Source organism: Chenopodium quinoa, unplaced genomic scaffold (genome assembly GCF_001683475.1).
Source record: "Chenopodium quinoa cultivar QQ74 unplaced genomic scaffold, ASM168347v1, whole genome shotgun sequence".
Lineage (NCBI taxonomy): Eukaryota > Viridiplantae > Streptophyta > Magnoliopsida > Caryophyllales > Amaranthaceae > Chenopodium > Chenopodium quinoa.
In genome coordinates this window covers 3,323,049-3,345,984 of record NW_018742681.1, presented here as the reverse complement: position 1 = coordinate 3,345,984, position 22,936 = coordinate 3,323,049, and positions in this window count along the sequence as shown.

Sequence of the window (22,936 nt, the reverse complement as noted above, 5' to 3'; positions counted from 1 at the left end):
AATTTCAACAATGAACTATCCATTTAACAATTTCCTTATTATCGCCTCGAAGGCAGCAATGTTCTCAACATATACTTTAGTAGATTTCCTAATGATGTTTTGCTTGGATTTTACTCCAACTGGCTTCGAATAATTTGGATACCCTAATCATTTTTTATTATGGAAATTTACCTTAAATTTCCGCACAATATACATGGACATAAGTTCATGTTTCCATTCTTAAGCCACAGCGCGTCTTAACCTCGTGCTTATAAATGGCTTTCTCATCAAGGATCTAATCCTTACTGAGGTTGTGCTTGCAACATCAATACTCAAATTATATTTGTTTCCATGCATCAAGAACTCATCCTTTTACTTAACCAAGTACATTGGATGTTCTAGATCATAATCTAACGATCCATTGCTTAAATTCAAGTCGATTGGTATTTTATACATGTCATGCTCTAAGCATGCAGGTCATGTGACATTCCATATCGTAGCATACATGATGGATCTAATTGCAAAATTATTCCAATTTGATCCCATTCATGTGACTTTTAGCTCATCTAGTTTCACTGAGTCTTGCTAAACTATTTGCTATATGATACGATGGAAAGTCTCTACTAGAGTTTTTCTTGTTTGACTTAGTATTTGCCTAACTTGTACTAAGTTCAAAACATATTCTTAGTTTTATACATATGGGTCGAAAGCCTTTTTCGGTCCTTTATGTTTAACACGGTAAATTCCTTTACTCGTTCAAATATTTTATTAAGTCTATTCAATAGATCTTAATTTCCACTATGTACTAAGTATCGCCTTTAGCTCGGTCCATCATTGAAAAATTCTTTCAAATCTAAGAATTTAGCATTTGATAGTTATTTTACAATAGAGTTCGTAAACTTCTTATTGGACCTTACAAAATTGACTTTTACTCCCACTAAACTTCTTATCTATAATAATTTCTATGTTTCTCCATAAGCCAAACCTTTTTCTAACTTTATGATAAAACACATTCTATTTCCTATATGTAATGCTTCTCTCAATCCACCAATGGATTTCTTGAGATTGATTTTAAATCTAGCATTATTTATATTTACAAAACCCTTAGACTATATCCGTAGTCTCTTCTAAAATCCCATTTTTAGGAAGGCGGTTTCGATAACTACTTTGTCATATTTCATACACGCAATTTTGCTAGAATAATCACGAAAAGACTTAAGCATTCCGATTAGTGAATAGGTTTTATTAAATCAACGCGGTGAATTTAATTGTAACCTTTTCAACCAATCAAGCTATGTATGCATATACATTTCCATATTTTTTAGTTTTCTCCTTGAAAACTTATTTGCAATTGATGAGTCTTTACCCATCATGCAAATTTAACATGTTTCAAACATGATTTTAAAACATGGAGTCTATTTCAGATTTTTATGGCCTCTGACCATTATTCGCAATTTGGATTTGTCATAGCTAATTTGCAAGACACTATTCCTTCACCATCCAATAGTAAATAGTATGCTTGTAGGTCTTAGAGTTATTTATAACTTAATGGAAATTTATAGGATTCAATCCAAGCCTTAGGTGAATTCTATACCTATACGGGGTAATTACATCAAACACTGAGTTTCAAGGTGCTTTTAAGCCCTTTGATTATATTGATCTTACTCCAACACTACTTCTACTGTTTTGTGAGTACTAAATTCTCTTTTAAGTCACTAGTAAAGTCCTTTAATTTAAGTATTTTTTATCAATCATTCTCATGAAGCCCTTCTAAAGTCTTCCGAGATTCTCAGTTTTAGTTTGTTGCTTATCTCGATGGTCATTGAGTTCATTTTCCTACCACTTGTCGTTTTGGAAATGTGTTATTTTCTAGAAAGACACCACTTAGAGCAACAAATACTATGTTCTCAATCACGTTGTGGAAGTGATGCCTGTTGTCTCACTTGAATGCTTACAAAGAGACATGTATATTGTCTTTGGGTAAAAGTTCGTTGTAAAACAAACAGTTAGCTCCCACTTGAGCTACCTTAGCCCTAATTTAGCTACTTAGCTCCCACTGAGCCAATGAACTCCTACTGAGCTAAGAGCCCTGGATGGTTTCGTAGTGACCCTCACTACGCGGAAGGAAACCCGCCGAGACCCGCCCCGATAACTAAAGTAATTAAAGCATGCAAATATAATTAATACATAATTAAAAGAAGAAGGGATAAAGAATTATACCCTAGACGCGTGCTTCGCTCGCTAATAGAGCTCTTACTTCAACCTCGCAAATGCAAGGCCCCCGACGGTTCGTACCCTCGAACCCGACCCGATCGTCCTAAGTCCTGAAGGTTAGTCGGGACCTGAACAAAATATAAACTTTGGAGTTTTACGAAGTTAAGTTATTCTCAACAACAGAGATGCCTTTATAGCTCCACTCAATTGTGTCTTCTCAAAATCCCAACCAAGTGGGTATTTGTAGAGAATGGAAACATGAATCCCATTTCATGATCAATGTGGGGTCATGTGCAAATGCATTAATTTATTTAGTTCTAAATTAAATAATTAATCAAATGTAATCACAATGCAACAAGTGGCAAAAGGGTATAGAGAGTTAGGTGAGGACCATGTCCCTTGGGGTGGACCATTGCCTTGCTCCCCAAGGCATGGCTCCAAGCCTTGGTCCCCACTCTCCTCAAACCGCCTCAAGCAAAGCAGCTGGGCTGGCTGCCAGCTACCACGCCAGCATGCACTGCCAGCATGCACATCCCCCAGCCAGCACACGCGTGCTGCTAGCGAGCACGCATGCTGCTGTGCTGGGCGAGGCCCTCGCTGCTGCTGCTTGCTGGGCACTAGGCGCTGCTAGCGTGGTGCTGCTGCCTAGCCAAAGCACACACACACGGAGGGCCAGCATGCGTGCTACTAGCGAGCCACGCATGCTGGGCATTACCTCGAAAGATGCTGGCCTCGGCACTCGCAATTGCGCACAACACATATGTTAGCTAGATGGATGGTGCGTAGCGATAGGCCTAGGCATACACACACGCACATACGCAAGTGACCAGCACTGCGATGGTGCTGTGCTGTGTTGTGCGAAGGCACACACGCACGCAAAAACGCTAGTGCCTAGCACTGCGATGGTGTTGTGCTTGTGCGAAGGGTTGTGCGATGGTGATGCTATGCCATGCGAAGGCACGCACACACGCAAGCAGGCTGCTGCGATGGTGCTGCCAGTACACATGACGCCCCTAGCACACACATGGTGTCCCTAGCACACACATGGTGCGTCTAGGCTTGCGATGAATTAGCCTAGTCTCACATGGCTAGGCCAATGTGATGCTACGACTACGCTCGTACTTGATGCTTGTGATTTTGCGACGCTCGGTTTCGACGCCCTAGGCTCGATATCCGACGTCTGTGTTTGTAAAACCCCGACGACTCATTGAATCCTTCGGATTAATTCGTCATCTCGGATCGGTTGTTTGATTGGGTTCGATCCGAAGGGTTCAGTTGAGATTAAGCTGTAATATTAATTATACCTTAATATTACTGATCGGAAGCGGCCTCCACCTAGGCATTCCGATCACTTGTCCTTACTGAAGAGTTAGCTCTGTAATAATTCTGAACCCTCTATTAGAATAATACACTTGTTGGAAGGACACCATTCCTTTCAATCTCTCACTTGTCCTTTCGGACAAGTGTGCATACAATGTATAGCCCATTTCCTATGTCGCTTAATGTCTCTTCGTGAACTATAAGGTAAGATTCATTGTCATACTTATTACGTTCTGAAGTGTTTCTCAATCTCCGAGTTTGACTGTAAATAAGCAGATGATTTCTAAAATCCATCTGAGCACGGCAATGCATTTTCACAGTCTCGCTCTTCGAGCGGCCTTGTAAACAACAAAGGCACGTTCCGTATTGTTAATAGGGAGACATTCCCAGTCTTGTACTGTAAGTTTCTCTTACTAAGAGGACCTAATCTCCTGAGTGTTCCCGTTATGATCCCCAGTTACGGCAGATGTTAGGCAACATCAAAGAGACTAGTACTCAAATAAGAAAACTTCACAATACTCATGGTCGAGGAAATAAGTTCCGATAGCTCTAATGAGAAATGTACTTATAACGTTTTAAATCTCTTAAAGTATTCTCATAGGTCGATCCGGTGCAGTTCCAAACTGTTACCTGTGCAAATGATTTATGACTACTATGTCGTTGCAGCACAAGAAACGATGTTGTAAATCATGCTACACACTAATCTCCAGTGGTCATTAATCGTCCATCAGTTAAATAACCTCAATTAGGGATAATTTTCGATTTAAATATTCAACGTTCACTTAACAGGTGTTTCTTTATCCAAGACATGGTCTTGATACCCTGTTTTGAATACTTCCATAGATCGAATGGACTCATTATTTAATTCTAAACCACAATTTAATAGCAAATGGAGTGAATAGAAATTTTGCATGAAAAATTAATTACTCCATGAATGAATGGTTTTAATACAATGTCTTACATTAAAACAACCAGTTTAATTAAAACACATGTACAGGGAATTCAAAGCCAATCTCCAACGTGCTTGGTTCCCATTGCCTCAACGTGCTTGTCGTGTTCACTTGAGGCAAAGGTTTAGTCAAAGGATCGGCCACATTATCATCCGTTCCGATCTTACAAATTCTGATTTCACCTTCGGATTTCTATTCCCTAATCATGTGAAATCGCCTTTGGACATGTTTGACCTTCTGGTGCTCTCTTGGCTCTCTAGCCTGAGCGATAGCTCCATTGTTGTCAAAGTAGAGATCTGTCGGACCCCTGATGGAGGGTACAACACCAAGATCACTAACGAACTTGCGAATCCAAACAGCCTCCTTAGCGGCTTTTGAAGCTGCCAAGTATTCGGCTTCAGTTGTAGAATCTGCAGTGGTGCTTTTCTTGGCACTCTTCCAACTAAACGCTCCTCCATTTAGGAAAAATACGTACCCTGATTGTGACTTGAATTCGTCTATGTCATTCTGGAAGCTAGCATCGGTGTAACCTTCAACAACCAGGTCTTTGTGGCCACCATAAACCAGGAATTTATCCTTGTTCCTTTTCAGGTACTTCAGGATATTCTTGGCCGCAGTCCAATGCGCCTCTCTTGGGTTTGATTGGTATCAGCTCGTAGCGCTTAAAGCATATGATACATCTGGCCTAGTACATATCATGGAATACATGATCGACCCAATTAGCAAAGCATATGGAATCTGATCCGTTCTCTCTCGCTCAACAGGTGTCTGTGGACACTGTTTCTTGCTGAGAGTTATTCCATGGGACATGGGTAGATGCCCTCTTTTGGCATTCTCCATGTTGAATCGTGCCAGTACTTTATCAATGTAAGTACTCTGGCTCAATCCAATCATCCTCTTAGATATATCCCTATAGATCTTAACCAGCCATTGAAGAGCACTTTCCTAACCAGCCATTTACGGACTCTAGTAATTTTGTGCTGTTTCCAATGAGCAGTATGTCATCGACATATAGGACTAGGAATGCAATGTCACTCCCACTGACCTTCTTGTAGACACATGACTCATCTGGATTCTTGATAAAACCAAACTTGCTGATGGCTTCATCAAATCGCAGATTCCAACTTCTGCTTGCCTGCTTCAGTACATAAATGGACTTCTTAAGCTTAGATACCTTTCCAGCGTTGCTTGGATCAACAAAACCTTCTGGCTGTGTCATATACACAGTTTCTTCAAAAATCCCATTTAGGAAGGCGATTTTGACATCCATCTGCCATATTTAATAATCTTAATATGCAGCAATCGCTAGGATAATCCGGACAGACTTTAGCATTGCAACCGGTAAAAAGGTTTCATCATAGTCAATTCCGTTGATTTTTTTATAACCTTTCGCCGTAGCTTTGTATATTGATACATTTCCATCTTTGTCTGTCCTCAGTTTGAAGATCCATTTGCTATCTATGGGTGTGTAACCCCCAGGCAAATTTACCAAGTCCCAGACTTGATTTTCAGACATGGAGTCCATCTCGGATTTCATGGATTCTTGCCATTTAAAAGAGTTAGAGCTCGTCATAGCTTCTTTGTACGTTGCTGGCTCATCACCATCCATAATTAGGATGTCTTGATCATTGGTTAAGACAATACCAATGTATCTGTCTGGTTGAGATCTTGGCTGTTGCGACCTACGAAGGGTAATGGGTTGAGCATTTACATTGTCTGTTTGATTCTGACCAATCTTCTCAGCTGCTTTCAAAGCACTTAGATTGTCAGTTTTATCAGGTTGACATTGTTGCTCGTCCACTCGAACTTCGTCAAGTCCGATTTTCCTCCCACTTGTCATTTTGGAAAGGTGTTCCTTCTCCAAAAAGACACCATCACGAGCAAAAAATACTTTGTTCTCGGATTTATTGTAGAAGTAATACCCTTTGGTTTCTTTTGGTATACCACAAAGAAACACTTGTCTGATTTGGGTTGAAGTTTGTCCGAAATTAATCGTTTTGACATATGCTTCGCATCCCCAAATCTTGAGAAAAGACAACCTAGGAGGTTTCTTAGTCCATAATTCATATGGAGTCTTTTCAACAGCTTTTGACGGAGCTCGGTTCAGTGTTAGTGCCACGGTTTGTAGCGTATGTCCCCAAAAAGAGATAGGAAGTTCACTAAGACCCATCATTGATTGAACCATGTCTAACAAGGTTCGATTCCTCCGTTCGGATATTCCGTTCCATTGAGGAGTTCCGGGAGGTGTTAACTCTGAAAGAATAGCATTTTCTTTCAAGTGATCGTCGAATTCATGGCTCAAATATTAGCCACCTCGATCCGATCAAAGTGCTTTAATTTTCTTGCCAAGTTGATTCTCAACTTCTTTCTGAAATTCTTTGAATTTCTCAAAAGATTCAGACTTATTCGACATTAGGTAGACATTGCCATGTCTACTAATGTTTGTTAATGAAGGTGAATTCTTAGGGGTCTTAGTTTAATTAGTGGTATCAACTTTTGTCTAATCAAATGTCAAAATCATACAATTTTCATTGAACATATATTTGCAAGACAATTTTGAAACAACCATTGTTAAAGTCTTACGTGCAAAATAACTAGGTGTCCAACACCATAGATCATAGTATGTTCAAAAGCATGATGAAAACTAAGATTAGTTTAATTACATGTCATAGACAAAATAGTGCTTGCAAGCACGACCAAAAGACCATCTTCGTCGTCTACTTGTCCTTGCACGTACACTTGATAAGCTTCTCACTTGGTCCCTAAAAAGGCAACATAAAGTGAGTCATACTTGGTATCTAATACCTATAATAAGCTTAATTCACAAGTGTTTAAGGAAGATACCTGAGGAAGATGCTCCATTCCTCTCCTCCTTTTCCCGAAAGAGCTTGCATTCTCTCTTGTAGTGGCCTTGCCCACCACAATAGAAGCATCAAATCTTTGCCTTGACCTTCTTGAACTCCCTTCTCCTTGCTCTCAAGGGCCTTTCGGTCACTCCATAGGCAGTGGCTTGGCTAAGTAGTTGCACCACCTCCCTTAAGGAGCCTGTCTCCTTTCCAGCAGCTATATGCACTCTAAGTGCATCATAGCCCGAGTGGAGCGAAGCAAGCAAGATATGCCCCGCCATCTCATCCTCCAATGAGATTCCGAGAAGCTACATGTGTTTGAAGATTCTAGTCATTCCAAGCACATGAGGTTGGAGGGGCATGCCAGGTCTCAATTTGGCATTGTAGACCTTTGTCCAAAGCCGACGCCTTTCCTTAGCAAGTCAACCCACATTTGTGGCTTTATCTTTATGTTTGAGAGTGACCTAGTCAAATCAAACACGAGTCCATCATAGTTTCCATTGTCACTCTTAGTGATTCTTACATTGACAACGTCCTCAAGTGCTTTGAGGAACATGTCCGGAAGGTAGGAGGAAAGACTTTCCTTTCAATCTTCTGGGATGGAATTAGCCATAAGTCCTGAGACTTTCTTGCAATTTGAAGACCTTTCTTCATGAGCCTCATCGGTCATGATCCCCTTGGAGAAGAAGCTTGGAATGGGAGTGTTAAGAGTGTACTCCAAGCAACAATTCCGAAGAGTTCTCCTGACTTCCTCCTCCCACTCCTTGAAGTTTACCAAGTTTAGGCAAAATGCCAACTTGTTGGGGAGTTCCGGGCATATAGAATTGTTATTTGAGTTACTTGCAGACATTGTTCTAAAATTGAAAGAATTTGAAATGAAAAACCATTCATATAATCAATAAGTTTGAAATTTAAAAGCGTTCATGCAAATTTTCAATCTTATTGAGCATTTTATCCACGCATTTATAATTTGTCCCTTTACGGTGAGAATAAAATGATTCCGAGATCCTAAAGATCAAGAAATGGTTAAGCATGCTTTGGCTTATCTTAACATTAAATATCTTAAGGTAAGCAATCCAATTGCTAATAGCTCTAAGCTACTCTCGGTTTGATAAAACGTCGCATCAAATGCATTCTTGACATTTTATCTCTTTTTCCACGACATCTAAGGACTCCTTACTGATATCGTTGATCTTAACCAAGAAAACTTGTATACCGAGTATACCTTACGTTCCTAGGGAAGTAGTGATGCCTCGCTTTGGCGTAGCCCACCACATACGCGCATTAGTTCGGTAAGTGTTATTCTTGGAATGGCAAATTTTTAGCTCAATATTTTAAGGGACCTAGGGTTTCTATGTTGGTTGATTTAAGTGAACTTAACTAATCATCGCAACATTTGAAATCCTAGACATGCATCTAACATTCAAGTATATATATAACAACAATATATATAGAACATAAAAAATAGATGCATTTGGCAACTAGCATGACCCCTTGAAATCTTCAAATCATCAAGGGCCTTCATCTTGGCTCGTCTTCATCGAAACGCCGTCTTGAGACATCTTGGCCAAAATAACATTACTAGCTACTACGACTAAGATAAATCTAATGTACAAAAATACTTAATGGTACGTAGACTGTATTTAGATTTACAAAAAATACGTAACGGAACGCAGTCCGTATTTTCTATCCTAGTCGGGTCCCACTAGTTGCCATTTTTCTCAAAACCTATTTTGAAACAATCTTTCATTCACCCATTCACTATTTGTGAATGGCCCATGTAATTTACGAGATAAATCAAGTAAACAGGCAAAACTTGTAACTAACTTAGGTGGTTAATCCGATTAATGCGCCTAATTAAAACTAGTCAAAGTTGTTTAATACTTTATGTATTACTAAGGTGCAATTTGCTCGCGTAATTAGCTAAGCTCCCACTAAATTCCGCATCCAACTTAATTAATACAATTAATCAAGCCGGTTAACCCAAATTTGTCAAAATAAACTTTTTTTGCAAGAGCCGGAAAAGTCGAGGTATAACCTTGTTAAAATAATTACATAAATATTTTAAAACGGCAAAATTTTCGCAAAATTACATAGCTCGAAATTAAAGAAAAATAGCCCACACATTTTCTTGTGGGTTGCGCACCATGGCTGCTAGGTAGCCCATGGGATGTGCGTGTGGTGCTTGCTGCTAGCAAGCATGCCTAGCGCAGCCTGCTTTGCTAGCTAGCACCAGCAGCACGCTACGCATGCTAGCTGCTTGCTGGCGCAGGCAGCATTGGGTTGGCTAGCTGGGGCATGCTGAATCGCTGCCCAGCAGCAGCCTGAGGCCAAAGCACCTTGCCACACATTGCACAGCAGCATCATGGAATTTCCCCTGTGAGCACCATAGGCAGCCTACATGCGGGCTGCTGGGCAGCCCGGCTTGCCTTGGTGACACTTGGGGTTTTGCCTCGATTTGCGTGCATTTTTCTCGGGATTTTAATCCCGATTACGTGCGACGTAAAATTATTCTAAATTTATTTTAGAAAATATTTAGGGCAAAATGAAAATAAAATAAGTCCAACTTAATTAAATTCAATTTTAATGGTCCACAAGCCTAATTTTCTAAAATTACTTTGGAATATTTTAGGTCTTTCTTGATGCTTAAAATTGAAAGAGCTATGTCCATAATTAATTTAGCCAATATGCAAATTAATAATGGATTTTGACAAAGAGGGAGTTGGAAAAATTAATTAATCATCTAATGATAAAATTTTCCAACTTTTATACTTGTGTAAAATAACAAGATTACATCTTCTAATATGAAGATTAATCAAAATAATCATAAGCATTTGAACTTCAAGGATTTTAATCAACCAAATATGAAAAATCCAAAATTAGTTCAACATGATATTTAGGGTTAAATTTCCGATCATTTAAACATTTAAAGATTAGATCTTTAACATACTAGGAACTTAAAATTACATATTCACAACAAGTATTCACACATTAATGCAATTTATTTGCATAATTGTGAAAAACAAGTTTATGTGAAAAAGAACATATCAACTTAAGCACATATTATAACTCCATAATCATGCTTAAAAGATATTTAAATTGCAGTAGATTAGGGTTGCAATAATGTATTTAATCTAGCCTTGACATGCTTGCATTAATCAAGGCACAAAATATTTAAAATTTTCGTTGAAAACGAAAAAAACACTAAAAAAAACTGGGTTTCTGGTTCGAAATTTGGCTTCTGGACAGCTCTCGAGGAGAATTGAAACTGATTCAGAATGTCGATTCCACCCAAAAAAACACTATTTTTAAGCCTAAATCTGGGTTCGACAGCCAAAACGAGAAAAAATACGAGTTTTAATATTAATTAAAACGAGCTTCGTTCTAATCCAATTAGAAAAGCGAAACCAGAATTTAAATCTACTTTAAAACACCTTAATTAATAAATAATTGCAATAATTAAAAGGAGCGCGGCTCCGATACCGCTGTAGGGTTTCGTAGTGACCCTCACTACGTGGAAGGAAACCCACCGAGACCCGCTCCGATAACTAAAGAAATTAAAGCATGCAAATATAATTAATACATAATTAAAAGAAGAAGGGATAAAGAATTATACCCTAGACGCGTGCTTCGCTCGCTAATAGAGCTCTTACTTCAACCTCGCAAATGCAAGACCTCTGACGGTTCGTACCCTCGAACCTGACCCGATCGTCCTAAGCCCTGAAGGTTAGTTGGGACCTAAACAAAATATAAATTTGGAGTTTTACGAACTTAAGGTATTCTCAACAATGGAGATGCCTTTATAGCTCCACTCAAGTGTGTCTTCTCAAAAACCCAACCAAGTGGGTATTTATAGAGAATGGGAACTTGAATCCCATTTCATGATCAATGTGGGATCATGTGCAAATGCATTAATTTATTTAATTCTAAATTAATTAATTAATCAAATGTAATCACAATGCAACAAGTGGCAAAAGGGTAGAGAGAGTTAGGTGAGGACCATGTCCCTTTGGGGGGACCATTGCCTTGCTCCCCAAGGCATGGCTCCAAGCCTTGGTCCCCACTCTCCTCAAACCGCCTCAAGCAAAGCAGCTGGGCTGGCTGCCAGCCAGCACGCCAGCATGAACATCCCCCAGCCAGCACATGCGTGCTGCTAGCGAGCCACGCATGCTGCTGTGCTGGGCGAGGCCCTCGCTGCTGCTGCTTACTGGGCGCTGCTAGCGTGGTGCTGCTGCCTAGCCAACGCACACACACACGCAAGCCCAGCATGCGTTCTGCTATCGAGCCACGCATGCTGGGAATTACCTCGCAAGCAGCTGGCCTCGGCACTCGCATATGCGCACAACACATATGCTAGATGGCTGGTGCGTGGCGATAGGCCTAGGCATACACACACGCACATACACAAGTGCCCAGCACTGCGATGGTGTTGTGCTGTGCGAAGGCACACACACACACACAAACGCTAGTGCGTAGCACTGCGATGGTGCTGTGCTTGTGCGAAGGGCTATGTGATGGTGATGCTATGCCATGCGAAGGCACGCACACACGCAAGCATGCTGCTGCGATGGTGCTGCCAGCACGCATGGCGCCCCTAGCACACACATGGTGCGCCTAGCACACACATGGTGTGTCTAGGCTTGCGATGAATTGGCCTAGTCTAGCACTCACATGGCTAGGCCAATGTGATGCTACGACTATGCTCGTACTTGATGCTTGTGATTTTGCGACGCTTGGTTTCGACGCCCTAGGCTCGATATCCGACGTCTGTGTTCGTAAAACTCCGACGACTCCTTGAATCCTTCGGATTAATTCGTCATCTCTGATCGGTTGTTCAATTGGGTTCGACCCGAAGGGTCGAGTTGAGATTAAGCTGTAATATTAATTATACCTTAATATTACTTGTCGGAAGCGGCCTCCACTTAGGCTTTCCGATCACTTGACCTTACTGAAGAATTAGTTTTGTAATAATTCTGAACCCTCTATCAGAATAATACACTTGTTGGAAGGACACCATTCCTTTCAAGCCCTAGACATGTACTTGAAAAGATGCTAGAATCTATTTCTATCTATAACTGAATATGGTGTCCTTTCTTAGCTTCGATATATTATTTAGTGTAACGTTAGTTATTCGTGCGAATCTTTAAGAGCGTTATAGGAAGGGATGTGATCCATCATCGTTCGAGTCATTTCCAAATGGCATCGAGGTCTCCGTGAAGACATACTATATTCTTTGTGGAGCTATTTATGAAATTTCAATTTCATAACTTTGATATGATCACTTTTGGCTCAAGCAAACATCGTTCGATCTATTCTAGATGTTTTGATATCTTGCCAAGTTGATTCTATACTTCACTGATTTTTTAAGCTACTCAAGATCCAGTTTGTTCACATTTGATGAATATAGTCATATTCTTTCAAATTATTGTGTAAACGTTGAAGTAATGGAATTCTCTTTAGCCTTCGGAGTCAATTGTCTATACCAAGCTTAATATCCTTTCTTTGTCAATTTCAACAAGTAAGACTTGCTTGCTTAAACGATTCCGAATCGATCAACTATCAAGAGTCTATCTAATAGAGCCTTTAGTATGTTCTTGTCGATGTGCCATTACTAAAAATGTTTGGAACACAAATCATGTTCATGAATTAAACCTTGTGAGTTTTCATGTTAGAGAAATGTTTGTTTATAATCAAGCATCCTTTACCCATGGCTTAAACAACCATGCCATTAAAATAAAACCAACAACTATTGCTATTTTACTTTGAATGTGAGTCTTTCCGTGTGTAAACGGATCGTTTTCTTATTATGGAACACAATAACCATATTTGTTCTAGCCTTAGCTTTAAAAGGTCTTTAAACAATGCAGATGACCTTACAGTTGATGTAGCACTACTTGCTTTATTCCAAGCTCGTAAGTCAATAACTTAGCTTAAATTCATTTCTTTTGAGGTCACTTCGAAAGTGGAACTCTCAAGCAGTATCTATACTTATGAAGATAAGTTGTTATGTTTAACTACGATACATGAACTCTTAGGTAAATTGGAATCTTGAATTCCTTTTCTTTGTTCCTTGTTTCCTATATTTCTTATCATACATCATCTCATAATATTAAGAACCTTTTCTTTAAGTATTTTGACGTTTATACTTTGTTAGGCATATTTAAGCATTAATGCGGTGTAAAACAAAGTTCCATCTTTTCCTTTAATTCGTACTTGAATTACTATATCTATGGTCCTATTCATTAGTGTATGAAGTGAAAAGATATGTTGGTTGTCAACTATTGACAATTTGAGTTTTTCAACTCAATACTTCATGTTTATCAAAACTACCTAGTACTTTGAATACATGATGTTCAACCGTCTTTTCGGACTAAGCCATAAAAGTCATTTATGAAAAGTTGTATTTTAGAAATGCCTTTTCTTTTCTTGAGAACCACAAGTATAAGTGCAAAGTATTACCATTTATCAAGATAACATAACAAGCATTGATATACATGCAAACAAGCAATTTCAAATAACTTATTAACGTTCTATTCACACATTTATAAATTTGTCCTAATTAGGCGAGAATCAAACGATTCCAAGATCCCAAAAATCAAAAAGTGATTAAGCATGCTTTGGCTTGTCTTAACACTTAATATTTTAAGGTAAGCAATATAATTTCTAATAGCTCTTAAATATACTTGGTTCGATAAATCGTCCCATCCAATGCTTACTTGACGATTATCTACTTTGCCACGAAATCTAATGACTCCTTACTGATATCGTTGAGTTTCACCAAAACTAACGTGTATATGATGCCTTGATTTGGAAAACCCACTAACACACCTTACTTCCCTAGGAAAGTAGTAATGCCTTGCTTTGACATAGCCCATTACTATTCTCATTAGTTCCGTAAGTGTCATTTTGGAATGGCAAGTTTAACTCAACATTCTTTAATTTGGGACTTTGGGTTTCTATGTTGGTTGATTTAAGTGAACTAAACTAATCATTTAACATTCAAAATCCTATACCATGCATCTAATATTGCAGTTATATAAGCAAAATATATAGGGCATAAATAGAGATGCATTTGGCAACTAGCATGACCCCTTGAAACTTGAATCTTCAATCTTCAAGGGCCTTCGTTGCATCTTCTTGGCTTTGTCTTCCTAAAAACGTCGTCTTCATGACATCTGTAGGGTTTCATAGTGACCCGACACTACGTGGAAGGAAACCCACCAAGACCCGCCCCTTAATTAAAGCAATTAACAAGCATAATAAACTTAATCAAACAAGATTAAGAACAAGAATTATACCTTTGACGCGTGCTTCGCTCCCAAAGAGCTCTTACTTCAAAATCCCGAAAAGACGAGATCTCCGACGGATCGTACCCTCGACCCGACCCGAGCGTCCTAAGTCTTGAAGGTTAGTCAAGACCCGGACAAAATAACTATGAGTTTTACGAATTAAAGGTTTACTCTTTCTTAGAGTTGCCTTTTTAATTCCACTCAAGGTTGTTCATTTCCCAATACCCAAGCTTGGTATTTATAGGGAAATGATCCTTTTATTTCCAATCTCCCATAAATGTGGGAGTGTTGGTAAAATGATAATTATTTAATTCCAAAATTAAATGATTAATTAATTCAATCACAAATCGACACATGGCACAATAATAGAGAAAGCCAAGTGAGGACCAAGGCTTGGGGGGACCATTGCCTTGATCCCCAAGGCCATGATTTGGTCCCCACACTCAATGCCCAAAACCGGGTCAAGGAGGGCTAGCTGGCTGCCAACTAGCGTGCCAGCTAGGGCTGCCAGTTAGCATCCCCTTGCTGCCCAGCACCCAGCCAGCCAGCCAGCCAGTGCATGCTGCTGCTGGGCTGTGCTGGTGCTACGTGCTGGCGCTGGTGAGTGCTGGCGCTGGTACCATGCCTCGCATCTCTCGCAACATCTCCCTCACACAATTGCTAGCATGGCCCAGCAAGCGTGCTGCTAGCGAGCCACGCATGCTGGCCCTTGCCTTGCCAGCCATGTGCGCCAGCCTCGTACACCCTCGCATGCTGCTGCGATGCCCTCCACGCACATGCACACCCACACAAGGCTTGCCATGGTGTTGTTCTTGTGCGTGGTGCCTGCGATGGTGCCTAGCACCCAAGCACGCATGCTGCGATGCAGTGCCATGCGAACGCACGCATGAGCGCAGGCATGCTAGCTGCGATGGGCTGCCTGGTGCTTGTGGCGCTTGTGATAGCTGTCATGCGCACCCAGGCACCCATGCTAGCATGCTGCTAGCTGCGATGGGCTGCCATGGCACGCCTAGGCTGCGATGGCACGCCTAGGCTGCGATGGTGCGCCTTGAGCTTGCGATGCTGCGCCTAGCACACCTAGTGTGCTTAGGCTTGCGCCTAGCCATGCTAGGTGTATGCTAGTCTGAACTAGCCCAGCATCCACATGGCTAGGCCGGTGTGGTTCTAGGGCTATGTTCGTACTTGTCGCTTTGTGATTTTGCGACGCTCGGTCTCGACGCCCTAGGCTCGATTTCCGACGTCTGTATTCGTAAAACTCTGCTGACTCATTAAATCCTTTCGGATTAATTCGTCGTCTCGGATCGGTGATTCGATTGGGTTCGACCCGAAGGGTTCAGTTAAGATTAAACTGTAACATCAATTGCACATTGATATTACTGATCGGAAGCTGCCTCCACCTAGGCACTCCGATCACTTGACCTTACTGAAGAATTAGCTCCGTAATAATTCTGAACCCTCTACCGGAAGAATACACTTGTTGGAAGGACACCATTCCTTTCAACATCACCTCCAATTATGTAACTACTAGAAAAGCTAGGACTAATCTAAATAATTGAAGTACAAAAATACTAAACGGCACGCAATTTTCATTTAGATTTACAAAAATACAAAACGGAACGCAGCCCGTACTTACTATTCTAGTCGGGCCTCACTAGTTGCCATTTTGTATAACCTGCATTAGAATATTTCTATTTCATTCATCCATTCAATAACGTGAATGGCCCATGCATTTTACATATCAGTCAAGCAATGATTCAAAAGGAGCGCAAAACTAGTTACTAACTTAGGTGGTTAGTCCAATTAACGAGCCTAATTAAAACTAGTCAAAGTTGTTATCTGATTATGTGAATTTACGCAATAATAGCTCAAGCGATTAATGAAGCTCCCACTAAATTCCACATCCAACTTAATTAAAATTAATTAAGCCAGTTAACCCAAAATCGCCAAATTATATAGTAAGTGTTGGGAAAAATCGAGGCCTAGCCTTATTTTAATTAAAACAAAATCGCAAAACGCAAAACTAATAGCCCCTCAATGATTTAGTGCCTAGCATCCAAGCCATGGGGCTAGGCTTGCTAGGCACCAAGGTCAAGGCTGCATGCGGGTGTTGGCATACCCAGCTAGCAGCACATGGCGCGCTTGCTGGCACCAGCTGCCTCGCAACATGCTACTGGCGCTGGCAGTGTGTGGCTGGCCTGCTAGTGCTCGCATGGTTCGCTGTCCAGCAGCCCTTGTTGGCTAGCTGCCGCACCCACGCGCATCTGACCGCATCACCGCACTAGCTACACGCATACATCGCGCGAACACACACACACACCCACGCGCTTGCACGCTGCATTCCCTCGGCATCAACATGCGGGCTTCGCAAGCAGCCCTGCTAGCCGATGGTGGTGCTCGAGGCTTGGTGCCTTGTTTTGCATGCTTGTGCCTAGAATTTCATTCCGGTTTTGTGTGTGAAAAAAATAAATTATTTCTAAATTAATTATAGAACCAACATTGAGCAAAATGAAAATAAGTCCAAATTAAATAAATTCAAATTTAGTACACAAACCAAAATTAATTCAAGAACCATTTTTTAAATTATTTTTGGCTCAACTTGAAGCTACAAAAACGAGGGCTATTCTCACAATTAATTTAACCAACAATAAATTAATAATGAGATCTAACAATATAGTTGAATAAATAATCATTCGTCTAATGAAAAATTTTTTATCCAACACTCACTTGTGCATATTTGAAAATTGTAATCTTCCAATATGAAGGAAAAAAAAATTTCAAGCACAAGTATGAACATTTGAAGATTCTAATCAACTCAAAATGATTAAAACCAAAAATTTGTTCATTGTGGATTTTAGAAAGTTAAGATCCATCCAAATAAACAATTAAAGATTAAATCTTTAAAATTTTAGGGGCTTCAAAAAATACATTTTCACCATAAACATTCACACTCCAAGCAATTAATTTGCAAAAAATTTGAAATTGCAAGTTTATGAGAAAATAAGAGCTAACCAAATTAAGCACCAATTATGACTTCAAAACATGCTTAATGAGGGTTAAAATTGTAGAAGATTAATGCTATAATCAAACACGTAATCCAACAATTTATTCCATAATTAATCAAGGTTTAAAGATTTAAATTTTTTTGTTAAAAACGAAAAACCCCTCGAAAAATCACTTTCTGGGTGGATTTTGGCTTCTGGAAGGCCATTTTTAATCATTAAGTGGGTAAATAATGATGTAGAAAGTTGATTCCACCCAAAATTCACTAATTTTGAGTCAAAATCGGAGTTCGTAAGCCAAAAATAGCATAAATACGATTTTAATCCAAAATCGGAGTTCGTAAGCCAAAAAACACAAGTGAAGAGAGAGAGGAGAGAGAAAGAATACTCACCCTAGAAGCGTGCTTCACTGAACCGATGAGCTTGGACTTGAAAGCTTCAAGTTCTGCAAGTGCGAGAACCTCTAACGTCTCACACCCTCGCTACCGAATCGTAGCCGGTCCTTACCCCGAAGCTTAGTCGGGGCTAGACCAAAAATAATTTAGAGTTTACGAACAAAGGTTTTCTCGCTTTTGGAGATCCTTACAGTTCACCAACTCAAGTGAATTTCCCAATACCTAATGATGGGTATTTATAGGAAAATGTCCCCAAGAATTCCCATCATCTTTCAGTGTGGGATAGATGGTAAAATGTGAAAATAAGCAATTAATTTAATTCCAAATTAAATTAAATAAGTTATGCAATAGTCAAATGACAAGTGTCAACATGAAGGAGGGAGTAGGTAAGGACCACAAACCCATCCTTGGAGAGCAAGCATAAACCCATCAACTCACACACTTGGTCAACACAAGGAAGACCAGCCTCAAGCCTTGGGCTCAAGGCACACCTACTTGTGGCCTTACCCTTAGCTGGGCCTGCTAGCAGGCCCTAAGCCCACGCGAGCTAGCGGGCTGCTGCTAGGCCTACTAGCGGGCTGCTGCTAAGCCTACTCGCGTGGTTGCGAGCTAGTGCTAGCGTTGTTAGCATTGGCCTACTTGAATGCTTACGGGCTGATGCTAGCATTGCTAGCTCTCCCAGCATAGGCACGCTTTTTAAGGCCTCATGTTGTTAGCTAGCTAGCTAGCACGACCAGCATGCACAGCCAGCACACATGTGTGGCTCCTAGGCTTGCTGCTGAGGCTAGTCCATGGCTAGCATGGCTGCTAGCTAATGTGGCCTAGTCCTCGGTTGGCTAAGCCAATCTGAGGCTAGGTCTGATGACTTATCATTTGAATTTTTTTCTCGTCTTGTCGATTCTTTGAAACGACTCGATGTTCGACGCTCGGCTTCGATGCTCGAAGCTCGGAACCCGACGTCTTAGTTCGTAAAATCCCTATCGACTTATTTGATCTGTAATATTAATTATTCATTAATATTAGTGATTGGAGGCGGCCTCCAGCTAGGCATTCTGGTAACTTGACTTCAATGAATAATTAGCATTTTAATTCATTCCAAACCCTCTATCGGAATAATACACTTGTTCGAAGGACACCATTCCTTTCATAAGCATGACGACTGGCGAAAAGGTTTCATCATAATCAACTCGGTGTATTTACTTGTAATCTCTTGCCACCAATCTAGCTTTGTATATAGATACATTTCCATCATTGTCGGTTTTCAACTTGAAAATCCATTCGCAACTGATAGTTGTGTAACCTTTGGAAAAATCAACCAAGTCCCAGACTTGATTTTCAAACATGGAGTCCATCTCGGATTTCATGGCATCCTGCCATTTTGCAGAGTCTGGGCTCGTCATAGCTTGTTTGTATGTCGCTGGCTCATCTTGATCCATAACTAGGATGTCTTGATTTTTGGCCTTTGCAAACCTACGCAAAGTAATAGGTTGAGAATTTTGACTTTTACCATTTTCAACAGTTGCTTCTAAAGCAATTTGATTGTCAGTTAGACTTTGTTTCTCACCTTCTCGAACTTCATCAAGTTCGATTTTCCTCCCACTTGTCATTTTAGAAAGAAACTCCTTTTCCTGAAAGACACTATCTCGAGCAACAAAGATTTTTTTCTTAGATTGGTTGTAGAAGTAATACCCCTTTGTTTCTTTTGGATATCCCACAAAGAAACACTTATCAGATTTTGGTGCAATCTTGTCAGATATGAGTCTTTTGACATATGCCTCGCAACCCCAAATCTTAAGAAAAGACAACCATGGAGGTTTTTCGTCCATAATTCATCTGGAGTCTTTTTGACAGCTTTTGACGGAGCGCGGTTCAGTGTTAGTGTTGCGGTTAGAAGTGCGTATCCCTATAAAGAGATAGTAAGATCGCTAAGACCCATCATTGATCGTGTAGGACTATAGATGCACTAAGAAGAATTGCGTGAATCATATTCATAAGCATCTAATAACCAAGATCAATGCATAACACATAAAGAACATAAAATTATACCTGTGAAGCGTGATTCCACGTGTGATCGAGAAAGAACAATAGGAGAACAAGAACCCCAAGTGTGATTCCTCTACTTAGTCCATAAGCACGGATTGAACCTCCACTAATGCTAGTTAGTTGTGGTTAAACCCTTTCAATCAACCTTCTATGGAGAGGAGAGGAACGAACTAACCACGATCCACCACGACGAATACCACAAGCCACCAAGGGGGGGCTAGCCATACAGTTTGGTGAAAGGAGGAAGGGCGTACGAGAGTGAGGAGAGAGAGATTCGGGTTTTGGGAATTTGGTTGCCTTGCTTCACAATTCACTGACTGTTGATTGTGTCTTATGTCAACCTTAAGCGTGGAATATATTTATAGATCATATCTAGAAATAAGATTCCATGTCAAGCCCATTATGGTTTGTCATAGTCTCATAAACCCTTTTATGGTTTGTCATAGTCTCATAAGGCCTATTATGGTTTGTCATAGTCTCATAAGGCCTATTAATGAGCCTCACACTTGTTCAATCCAATACCCTTGTGTGTGACCTCATAGGATCCATTCTATTGGGCATTGGACTATTTGACTAGCCTAAAGATCATTTGTCATATCTAGCAACAGACAATGACGACCCAAAAGAATTAACTAATTATCTCCATAATAGTGATCCTTGATATATCTAGTAATTGCACTTAACGAGGACATAATTCATTCAATCTCCCACTTGTCTGAGACAAGTGTGCAATATTCAAATTCCTTAAGTCAATGTGTGTCGATTTGATAATATGATTGCATCTCATGTCGTGATCATATTAATCTATAAATCTTTTCTTGAAAACTGAGTTAGAATTACAAAACAAATGATTACTATGTAATCCAGTTGAGCACGACCATGCATTTTCTGAATTCTCCCTCTTCAAGGGGGCATGACACATTCCTAATTAAATACGTTTTGAAGCAACCAAAACTCCCACTCAACTCTTGAAGTAACCGGGAAACACCCTTTATAGCCCCCTTTTACGGCATGACGTTTCAATGTACCACAGTTAAATCATGCATTGAAAAAATTAATGTTCCACTCATGTAAAAGGAATCCACTAATATATCCGGAATCTTTATACTTGAACTTCAAATTAGGTGTACAGTTCAATCATGCATCATTCATGCATATCCATGTGATTAACCGAGCATCTTTATGCCCCTATAACCCATGAAATTGCGCTATCCAATCAATCTTACATGCTAGTCAATTTATTGAAATCATTTATGTCCAATTTAATGATTTCGAACTAGGGAACTCAAATAATTTATGGATTTAGTTAACCTGTGGGGTTTCATTCACCAAGTAATTAACTTGATGAGCCATCAATTCATAATTATTTCGGACATTTTATTTAATATTAAAAACCATAACTAAATAAGAGAAATAATAATTTTCTGATTAAACATAATTCTGCAAATTAATGTATTACATATGTAATAAGTTTTCTCAAAAAAAATACAACATAAATTACATCATTTGCTTCAATCCAGTTGCCCTAGTGTGAGCTTCATGCTTGGGCTGTGGAAGGGGTTTAGTGAGCGGATCAACGATATTCTCATCCGTATGAGCTTTGCCCATCTTGACATCTCATCTACGAATGATCTCTCGAATGAGGTGATACTTCCTCTCAACATGTTTGGACTTTAAATGTGACCTTGGCTCCTTTGATTGAGCAATGGCGCTATTGTTGTCACAATACAATTCAATTCCTTCTTGAGCACTTGGTACAATATCAAGCTCAGTAAGGAACTACTTAATCCAAACTGCTTCCTTAGCTACTTCAACAGCAACCAAATATTCTGATTCTATCGTAGAGTCTAGACAGTGCTTTGCTTCGAATTCTTCCAACTCACTGCTCCTTCATTCACACAGAAAATGTACCCTGACTGGGATTTGAAGTCATCTCTGTCTGTTAGGAAACTCGCATCTGTTGGGTTTCGTGATATCCAACATCACGCGGAAGGAAACTCGCCCAAAATCCGCACACAAATCAAAGTAACTAAACATGTATTAAAACCTTAATCACATGATTAACAAGAAGAGAGAGAAATAATCATTACCCTTGTAGCGTGATTTGCTCTAACTTAGTGCTCGGACTTGAAAGCATAGAGTCCCGCAAATGCGCGAAACTCCAATGGCTAACACCCTCGCTACTGAACCGAGCCAACCCCTACCCCGAAGCTTAGTTGGGCTAGACCAAAATTACTTAGAGTATTAGAACAAAGGTTTTCTCTCTATGGAGATCCCTTCAAGTTCACAACTCAAGTGCACTTTCCCAATGCCAAATCATTGGTATTTATAGGGAAAGGAGCCCTTGAAATCCCATCTCCCATCAACGTGGGAGAGTTGGTAAAATAGCAAAATAGAATCTAATTTAATTCCAAATTAAATTAAATAGCCAAATGAATCAGAAAATGACAAGTGGCATGAGGAGAGCAAGGGGTTAGGTGAGGACCACAAGGGGGGACCATCCTCCCTTTGCTCCCCAAGCAATTCCACAAACCAAGCTCCCCTCAAGGCACCACTCACGGCGTGCCAGCTAGTCCCCAGCCTTGGGCACCAAGGTGTGCCTTGCTGGCAGTCTAGTGCTTGGCTGGGCCTGCCAGCCAGCCCGCATGCACGCACGCACTGCCAGCAAGCCTCACACGCAATGCGGGCCGCTGCGTTTCTAGCGCTAGCTGAGCCCAACTAGTTGTTGCGACCATGCGCGAGGCCTAGCAAGCATTTTCTTGCTGCTGGCCTTACGATGGTGCGGGGCTGTCTTCTGGCTTGCCTAACGAGTGCGACCAACCATGCTGGCCTTGCGATGCTTGCATGGCATGCTCGGCCATGCTAGGCATGCCGAGGTTGTGGCCGAGCCTTGCCTTGCGG